The sequence below is a fragment of the Oreochromis niloticus genome, linkage group LG5 (genome assembly GCF_001858045.2).
Source record: "Oreochromis niloticus isolate F11D_XX linkage group LG5, O_niloticus_UMD_NMBU, whole genome shotgun sequence".
Taxonomy (NCBI): Eukaryota; Metazoa; Chordata; class Actinopteri; order Cichliformes; family Cichlidae; genus Oreochromis; species Oreochromis niloticus.
In genome coordinates, this window is record NC_031970.2 from 36,095,405 (window position 1) to 36,105,807 (window position 10,403).

The window sequence follows — 10,403 nt, forward strand, 5'->3', positions numbered from 1 at the left end:
CCTCAGCTCTTCCCAGGAGGGTGGGACGGATGCCCCTCCGGTGGTCCTCCTTGGGCTCTTGCACTCTGGGGCCTCTGGATGTCTGGAGCCTGGATCTCCTCCATGCCTTCTACATGCCCTGGGGGACAGGGCTATGGGCCTCCACACCCTCTAGCAGATCGTTACATGGGGAAACCTTTGAATACAAGCATGCTGATCCACACAGGTGTGCACACGGGTGTTCACTGTTCATAGACATAAACTACACCTTTATTAGCTGCTATTTCCAACCACAATGTGCGCTGTCGGTCCTGCTTGCTACACAACAACATTCAATATTTAATATTTACTGCTGTTTACACTTAGCTAGATTAACGTGATGGTGTTATGTTTAGTATGTTGCTCTGTTTTTTTTGCTTGTTTTCTCTTCTTTTTCTCTCAACAGGTGATCCAGGAGATTTTTTTTTTCTCTTTTTAAGTGCCCTTTCTTACTGCCCCTCTTCCCTTCTGTTTTTCTTTTCCTTCATCCTTCTTTCTCCCTTTCCTATCCCTCAGTCATGTCTGTCCGGTCTGTAACAACTGAAAATAAAATAAAATAAATAATAACAACAAAGGTTGATCAAATGGACCAATACGGCAAGGCCGTGATGGATCCATTTGGCAAAGTAAATCCATTGGGTATCCTGATGGCTAAAGTACCAAATGGGACAGGCAAAAAAAAAAAGAAAAAAAAAGAAACATGTTCTCATCCAGGGTACCAGGATTCAATTGTGCCTTTTTGTCTTTTCTTAGATGAGCATAAAGTTTTCTCTTTAGAATGAAACTTGTAGATATGAGCTTTACTACGTTTAAGGAACCGCCGTAGGAATAAGTAATATATAATTATGGGTTGTTTATACTTCTCAAATGTAAAAAAACAAAATAAAACAACTTTTATTTAAAAAAGAAAAAATAATAATAATAATTTTAAAAAATATTTCTTCACGTCATTATGCGGGCTGCAAGTAGAGGTGACATGGTCCACGAGATTGAGAAACAGGCATTTGAGCCTCGTAATGTGTGTTTTGTTTTGGGTTTCCACCAGCCTGGAATTACCAAAAATAGAGAGGGCATAGCCTAACATATGAAACAGGAAAAGACCGCCGTGTGATCCCTTTATTTCAACAAAGTAACTGTATTCTGAATACCACCTTTTTAAACGGTAACTGTAACGGAATACAGTTACTAATATTTTTTTTATTTCAAATACATAACGGCGGTACATGTATTCCAATACTCCCCAACACTGGCAGTAAGGGGGCCCCACAGGGAATGGTTCTGGCTCCTTTCCTCTTCACCATCTAACACTGCAGACTTCTCCCACAACTCCACCCAGTGCTTCCTGCAGAAGTTCTCTGATGACTCTGCAATAGTCGGCCTCATCACTGATGGGGACGACAGGGATTACAGAGAACTGACCCAAGACTTTTTGGATTTGTGCCAGCAGAACTACCTCCAGATCAACACTAGTAAAACCAAGGAGCTGGTGGTAGACTTCCACAGGCACAAACATTCTCCACTAAACATCCAAGGTATGGACACTGGGCCAGCTCTGTTCTAGGATGCCCTCTGGACCCAGTGGAGGTGGTGAGTGACAACAGAATGGTGGCTAAGCTGTCATCCCTGCTGTATAACATCTCCCACCCTATGCAGGAGACTGTGACAGCACTGAGCAGCTCCTTCAGTGGCTGCGGCACCCACGATGTGGGACGGAGAGATTTCACAGGTCTTTCTTTCCAACTGCTGTCCACAAGAAAGACTTCACAGCTGACCAAACATACACATCCACACATGTGCAATAACACTAAGTGCAATTCTTTTTTTCTGACAACATAATATTTTATTCTATTGCATATATTATTTTATTCTATTGTTTATAGCAGGGGTCAGCAACCCTGGGCACGTGTGCCACAGCTGGCACGCGAAGGGTTAACTGATGGCACGACCATAGCTGGACTGGCCATCGGGCATACCGGGCATTTTTTTTTTTTTTTTTTTAGTGACGGCATAAACAATGAAATGTGGTGGATTGGCCAGATGCTGGCAGATGTGTAAAAGTAACTTAGTTGTTTGGTAGTGGCAAGGGCAGAGCTTCCACAGAGGCCAGCAGGTGGATGAGGGAAAGGGGAGGCAAGAGGAGGAGAGACCCGAGGCGGCCGCCTGTCCGAGTGTCAGGTGAACTGAACTTCAGGTAAGAAGTTATGACCTGCAGTCTATCTGGGTCAGATATAAACCAAGTTTAGGTGGAGTTTATTTTCGTTGTGCTGACTTTTTACAGTCAGTTACAATAACTCGTACTGCGTACTAGCTAGCATGACAGAGTTTCTATACAGCTGGGTGGGTGCTGTGATGTTACTGATAGTGAACTTTATTTTATTCATAAGGTTAGTTATTAGAGTTGCCAACCGTCCCGTAAAAAACGGAATTGTCCCGTATTCAGATAAAATATTATGCATTTCGTATTGAGCTGAAAAGGAATGCAGTTTGTCCCGGACTTCAGCTAGAATGGAAAAAGACACAAAGCTGGAGTTATTCTGTGTCTTTACGCTGTCTCTCCCCCTCCCTCTCCTTTTGCTACTTCAATCGTGAAACTGATCAATGATCAGTCTCCAAAAGTTGATTCTGTTCATCTGGACGTAGCGTTTTCAATGGGAGAAACATTTCGTCACTCATCCAAGTGACTTCTTCAGTCTCAGCTGACTGCAGGTTTCCCCAATCTTATAAACAGTACATTTGCATAATGACTGAAACCAGCCCACTGAAGGAACAATAGGCTGGGAGGTCAGTTCCTTAATCTTAATTATGCAAATTCTCAGTGATGAAAATACTTATGAGCCCCAGAAACGAGACCCAGGAAGTGGCTACAGGAAGAAGGTGATAGACTGTCTGAAGCAGTTAGAACAAGACAAGGCTATTGACCGGACCTCATACCACAGGCTGTACCCAGGGGAGTCTACACCAAGTCTGTATGGTTTACCAGAAATACATGGGTGCACCTTTAAGACTGATTGTCTGCATGATCAACTCTGTCACCTATAACATCTCCAAGTTTCTGGCTTCGATCCTCAACCCGCTGGTGGGCAGCTCTGAACACCACATCCAGAACACCCTGGATTTTGTTGAGAAGGTGAGAGATGTCATTATGGAGGCAGATGAAACCATGGTCTCATACCACGTTACATCTCTCTTCACTTGCATCCCAGTCACGGAAGCGTTGGAGGTAGTCTGTAAGAGATTACAGGATGACAACAACCTCAGCAACAGGACCACCCTCAGCATCGACCATGTGTGTTTGCTTTTGGAACTGTGTCTTCATTCCACCTACTTCACATACAAGGGTCAGTTCTACAGGCAGAAACATGGGTGTGCCATGGGGTCCCCAGTTTCACCCATCGTGGCCAATTTGTACATGGAAGAAGTGGAAAAGAGGGCGTTGCTATCCTACCCTGGAACACCACCAAGCCATTGGTTCAGATATGTGGATGACACCTGGGTGAAAATCAAATCTCAGGACGTACTACATTTCACGGATCACATAAACTCGGTGGACCGACACATCAAATTCACCAGGGAGGATATGAAAAGCGGCAGGTTAGCCTTCTTAGACTGTGAGATTTCCATCAGTAATGGGGGACATCTAAAAGCTGACGTGTACCGTAAACCTACACATACGGATCAGTCTTTAAGGTTTGACTCTCATCATCCACTGGAGTACAAACTGGGTGTCATCAGGACGCTACAACACAGAGCGAACACCATCCCCACTGACACAGCAGCCAGGGAGGCAGAAGAACATCACATCAAGAAGGCCCTGAGTAAATGTGGTTATCCCAGCTGGACTTTTGTCAAAGCTGGGAAGGCACCTAAAGAAAGCTCCAGCCGATCCAGGAGAGAAGGACAACCGCTGCCCAGGCGAAAACCTGTAGTGATCCCATATGTGTCAGGAGTATTGGAGCAGTTGAGACACATTTTTTCTAAACACCGGGTCTCTGTGGCTGTTAAACCCCAAAACACGCTGCGCCAAGAATTGGTCCACCCCAAGGATCGGGTCTCCCGACACAAACAGAGTAACATAGTGTACGCTGTTAAGTGCCAGGAGGATTGCCAGGATTTATACATCGGGGAAACCAAACAACCTCTAGCGAAGTGGATGGCACAACACAGAAGAGCTACCTCATCAGGCCAGGACTCTGCAGTCTATTTACACCGACAGGCCAGTGGACACTCTTTCAACGATGAGGATGTACACATCCTGGACAGGGAGGGACGCTGGTTTGAGCGCGGAGTCAAGGAGGCCATTTACGTGAAAAGGGAAAGACCATCTCTGAATCGAGGAGGGGGCCTAAGGGTACATCTTTCGCCATCTTACAATGCTGTGATTGCAGCCATTCCCCAACTCTCTGTGAATGGTACTCATGGCCATTGATCAGTGGGCTGTGATCAGTGGTTGTTGATCAATGGTCATGAGAATTTGCATAATTAACATTAAGGAACTGACCTCACAGCCCATTGTTCCTTCAGTGGGCTGGTTTCAGTCATTATGCAAATGTACTGTTTATAAGGTTTGGGGAAACCTGCAGCCAGCTGAGACTGAAGAAGTCACCTGGATGAGTGACAAAACGTTTCTCCCACTGAAAACGCTACGTCCAGATGAACAGAATCAACTTTTGGAGATTTGCTTTCCTGGATGATTTAGAATGCATCAAGACGATCAATGATCAGCTGATCGGCTTTTCTCTCTTGTTTATTTATCGCCCACTTTGCGCCAGAAAGAGGAAACCAGCGGATGTCGCGCTAAACAACAGCAGCACGTTTAAGCTTGATCAGCTGTTGTTAGAATTTATTTAATATTAATTGCTAGTATCAGCTGATGTTTGCTGGAGCCACAGCTGTAAAAGCTGCTGGTCATGATATCGGTTTGTATATCTGGTGAGAGGGAAACATGAAGACGAAACCAGGAGATGTCCTTACTGAATCATCAGAGCTGAACAGGTGATGGAGAAACAGGTTTACCTTTTAGGTGACATGAATGAGTTGAAGTTATGAACTGTTTCTGAGAGACAAATAACACCAGGATCCTTTTCTACGTAGCTGACAGCTGGTAACTGTGCAGGGGCGGGTCTAGCAAAGTTTTGCCAGGGGGCCAGGTAGGGCATTAACAGGGAAAGGGGGGCACAAAGAAATACTTTCTTATTCTCATTTAAAATGTCTAGCTTTTAATAAATAATTATCTGAATCTTACAACCGAACGTAACATGTATAGAAATCATACATATACAAACAAAAAAGTGTACATCACTGTCACAACATTGAATTAATCTGAGAAGGTGCATTAAAAAATAAATGGCCGGACCAGCAGTGCACATCGCAAATTAGCTCGCATAGACACATTAGTTGTGCCGCTTCTTAATGACGGTATCTTAGCTAATAACCCCAACTACCAGATTCATCTTGTAATTGGCTAAAGATAACTTTGCCTACTGGTGAGAGGGACGTTGCTAGCTGGCAGTTTTTTCAAGCAATGTTGAAATTTCCACATTCCGACACTTCAAATGCTTCAGAAGCTGTCCGCTCAGTGCAGCATCACCACCACGGAAATACACGGATACATCCGTAGACTTGAGACAGAATTCACAATGCGTTTTCAGGACTTTCAGGTGTATGGACCAATGTTTTCTTTTCTGATCAAACCAGAAAGCTTTAATGAGGAGCTGGAGTTGTCTCGCATTAAGTGGCTACACACAGAGGACATCGAAATGCAGCTGATTGAACTGAAAAGTTTGAGTCTGTGGGGGTCAAAGTTTGCAGAACTACAGACGCAGCTGGAATCCACAGTTGTGCGTGTTCATGGAGCTGCATTTTCACCTGCTGGACATCACTACCTGACAAGTTTAACTGTCTTCAGAACATTGCAGAGGCCTTATTGACAGTATTTGGCTCTACATATCTGTGTGAGCAGATTTTCTCTCACATGAGTGTCCTCAGGTAGCCGTCTGAATGCTGGACACTCGGAGACCTGTGTCTCTGATTTATTCATTTACCAAGTTATTCTCCATTTACCAAGTTAAAAAACAAATCCAAAAAATTTACCTTTCAGATCAGTGTCTAAAAAACAAATAAGTCTTTCTATAAGTCTTTTCCACAGAGTTAGGATAAAACAACATTAAATAATTTGATCCTGCATCAATAAAGGTAATTCCTGTTTGTATAAATTTACATTGAAAACAGAAATACACAATTTATAAAACAGATAAAATATTAAAACCTAATTAAAACACACCCACTAGGAGGAGGCAGATTACTATGTAATCAAGTTATATATGCTATACACATGCACATGTTGATTAATACTGTTTGAAATCTAGTAATCAGGATCAATAATTAACCTTTGATTGTGTTATGGCCAACAGTGACAAGTCCAAATATAGGGTTAAATAAACTTGGCCCTGCTAAAGATGCACCTGAGAGCCTCTCTGCCCATCTTCGCTGCCAAAAAGTTGTGAACTACCCTTCAGTAACAAATTTGGTACCTCTGGCAGCAAACCCTTGACAAAGTTGTCAGGAGGATTAATTGTTTTTGCTCTGCAGCCGGATTGATAGCTGTAGTTTTGCAGACTTTTGGACTTGCTTTGGCCATAAAACTGTCAAAAGGATCTAATAAAAAATGATGGATGCTGGCAGTAGCGCTCAGAAAGTTATGGAGTAGTGCCAAAAAGTTATGTAACACAAGTGTGAGAGATTAAAAAGGAGCAAAGTGCAGGTAGGATTGACAAGTGATTGGGGAAAAGTATTGACAAACATATTACATCGATAATTGGGTTAATATTGACATTTGTAGAGTTGAGAAAATACTTATTAGTTTAAAATTAATACGGTCCAAGTAAAAAGCAAGGAATAGAAAGTTACATAGCAGCTGGAGGGGTGGCGTTGGGAGGCTGGGGCGGGGTTATAAAAGAAGAGGTTAGCTATCCCTGTCTGTCATTTTGTGTGTCTCTGCTGTTTGTGCTTAAAAGCTCTACACCCCGGGGTTCGCTTTGCTTGTTTGCTTTGCTATGTGTTGTCTTGCTGTATTGTACTGTTTTGCTGTTCATATGACACTGTTTGATAAACTCTGGTACTGAGGATCTTTTTTTGAGTGATTTGATTTTAATTGGATCTAAAAAAGCTGGACCTCCACATTGTTGGTGGGATAAGGTTATCATATTGGCTTCAAAATTTGCGACCCAACACCTACTGTTGTTTACTGTTGTTTAACTACATTTATATCATCTATAACATCTTATAACATCTATAAACATATAGTTAACACACTTTTAGTAAGATTTACTTTTTCAAATGATAATGTAATCCTGTTACTGAACATGAAATGTCATATATATGTCTGGAGGTTTAATATGCATCAACAGCAGGTGTTTGGGATTTTTTGAGACATTTTTCTATGCAAATGTGATGTCAGTGCAAACTGCAAAAAATAAAAAAGACTTCCTGAAACTCACAAGTTTCACAATCTTTTATCAGTATTTCATAACTGATTCATCAGCTTTAGCCATCAGTTGCATTTCTACCCACCAAGCTTAAGTTTCACTTTCCACAAAGCCCCCCCCCCCCCCCCCCCCCCCCCATCACTCATTAATTTTGATGACCAAGACCTATGATTGAAGTTTTGCCTTAAAGGTCTTATCTGTCAGTTTTATATGTACAGTTCTGTTCTTCAGTTCTTCAGTCAACAAGTTGTGAAAGCAGATTCATAATGGCTTTGGTAGGTGAGAAGGGAATGCCTCAAAGGGAGAAAATGACCATGAAAATGACCCAGCACTGACTGACTGCCTGAAGCAGTCAGGTGATTGAAAGAGAGCCAAAGTCATCAAATATGGAGCAGCTTAGATTGCTCTAGTTTCACTAACTCAAATCGATATCTCATTCAACATTTCTTTCAGCTGTTATTGTGAAAAACAGAAGTGCATTCTTAATGTTTATATTCTATATTCTTTCTGCACCATTTACTATTTTCATTCATTTCATTTTTAATGTTCTGAAAGTGTCCATCCCTGCCCAGCTGCGCTCCTCAGAGGTATCCAGTCCATTTTTCTATAGTCAAAACAGACCTGCAAAGCAATCCTACAAGGACAGTTTATGTGGTAGGCCTGTGGTAGCCTACAGGAGGAAAAGGACTTTGACTGTTTGTCAAAGCTGCAATCAAACGATATCACGTGGTATGTGGAATGCAGCTTTTTAAATCTTAAATTGTTTTCAAATTTCAAAACTGCTTCTTAAGATTTTGTGATTTTATATAGGCCTCTTAATTTAGTGATGATAATCTTTATATCTATATATTTTCTTGCCCTTCCACATTGATGAGGATTGCTGTAAAGGGGACAGCTGTTAACAACAGGCCAAGTTATCTATAGCAACATTTACTTGATCTCTTATTGCAAAACCAAAACACATGTACACCTGTTGGGTCTGTTCCCACAAACCCCGCTAATTCTAGAGACTTATTCATCATGAATGAAAACAAGACAGTCAGCGATCGATCGATTACTTGCGCAAGGGAGGCCTCATCTGTGTCCAGCACGAAAATGACCCCAAATCCGGCCTCCTCTCGCTGCCTTTTATTGAGAGACAGTTCACACAAAACACAGCAAAGCAACGCCCACATGGTTCTAAGGCATTGTATGTATATGTGTGAACCTTTATATGTAAGTAGGAATGTGTGTGTGTGTGTGTGTGTGTGTGTGTGTGTGAGACCTCCTGCTGACCAAAGGGTCGTAAAAGCAGGAAGTTTACAACACAAGAAACAGATCTTTCAGATAGGATGTATCTACAATAAAACCTCCCCCAGCACAAAGTGGTTAGAGGTGTTCAGGATCAAAGGAATGGCTTTGATAATACTGCTTGAACTAAGACTGTACAAATTTAAGAAACACAATGGCAACATTCAACAATTAGACCTAACACACCCATCTCACAGTGGCCAAACAGGTGTTCTTAAAACGTTCACAGTAGCATTACATAACTGCTTTGCCACTGTCCCTGTTATGAAAAAATATATACTAATTTCTAACAGGGCTTTCAATTTAAAAAAAAAAAAAAAATTTAAAAAGAGAAGAACAAGTTAATATATTACATGTGCTTAAACCCAACAACCCAAAACCCAATTTAATTTTAAAAAAAAGGAAAAGAAAAGAAAAGAAAAGAAGCACACAGTAAAATGCTTGGGGTCTTTTTAAAGCATATAGTTAGGGCTGGACCAGGTGACCCTGAATCCTCCCTTAGTTATGCTGCAATAGACGTAGGCTGCCGGGGATTCCCATGATGCATTGAGTTTTTCCCTTCCAGTCACCTTTCTCACTCACTATGTGCTAATAGACCTCTCTGCATCGAATCATATCTGTTATTAATCTCTGTCTCTCTTCCACAGCATGTCTTTCATCCTGTTTTCCTTCTTTCACCCCAACCGGTCGCAGCAGATGGCCCCGCCCCTCCCTGAGCCTGGTTCTGCTGGAGGTTTCTTCCTGTTAAAAGGGAGTTTTTCCTTCCCACTGTCGCCAAAGTGCTTGCTCATAGGGGGTCATATGATTGTTGGGTTTTTCTCTGTATTTATTATTGTGCTATCTACTGTACAATATAAAGCGCCTTGAGGCGACTTTTGTTGTGATTTGGCGCTATATAAATAAAATTGAATTGAATTGAATTGAATTTTAATACTGGTCTTCTTAACTGACCATAGTTGCTTGAGAAATGTTATTATAATCAGTGTTTTGTGTGTGTGTGTGTGTGTGTGTGTGTGTGTGTGTGTGTGTGTGTGTGTGTGTTTTGTTTTGTTTTTTAATGCTGGGACAAGGCATTTTAGAGACCTTAACTGGAGTAACATTTTAAGGCACAGAGAAAAACACTCGTTTAACTATCTCTAGAATGGGGAAGGAGGTTCACGCCACAGTATAATGACGTCTTACACCAAAAGGATGTTTCAGACTAACCATGCAAGAAGAGCATGATACATACAGGAAGCCACTGTTTTGCTGCACCTATGATTCTGGATCTCTATTGCTTACATCTAGATTATTCAGTCCCACCATACCAGCATTTTCACTCATCACAGTACCGTAATAATATACATTTTGCTCTGTGTGATGATGCGACCAATGTATATTATAACATCATGCGCTTTTCAGGTCAAGTCTTTAATAATAATGTTTTTAAAAGTACATAATTAGTTTGCAGCAAGCAGAAAAACAGGAATGGGGAGTAACCCGACTAACATTGCAGGAACAACATAAAGAACACAGGAAGCTGCTGTTAATAGAAGCAACATTTTTTTTTTTTCGACGACCAAGCATTTCTCTGTGCGCCAGGGCAGGTGGGTGGAGTTAAGGCCATGTTTA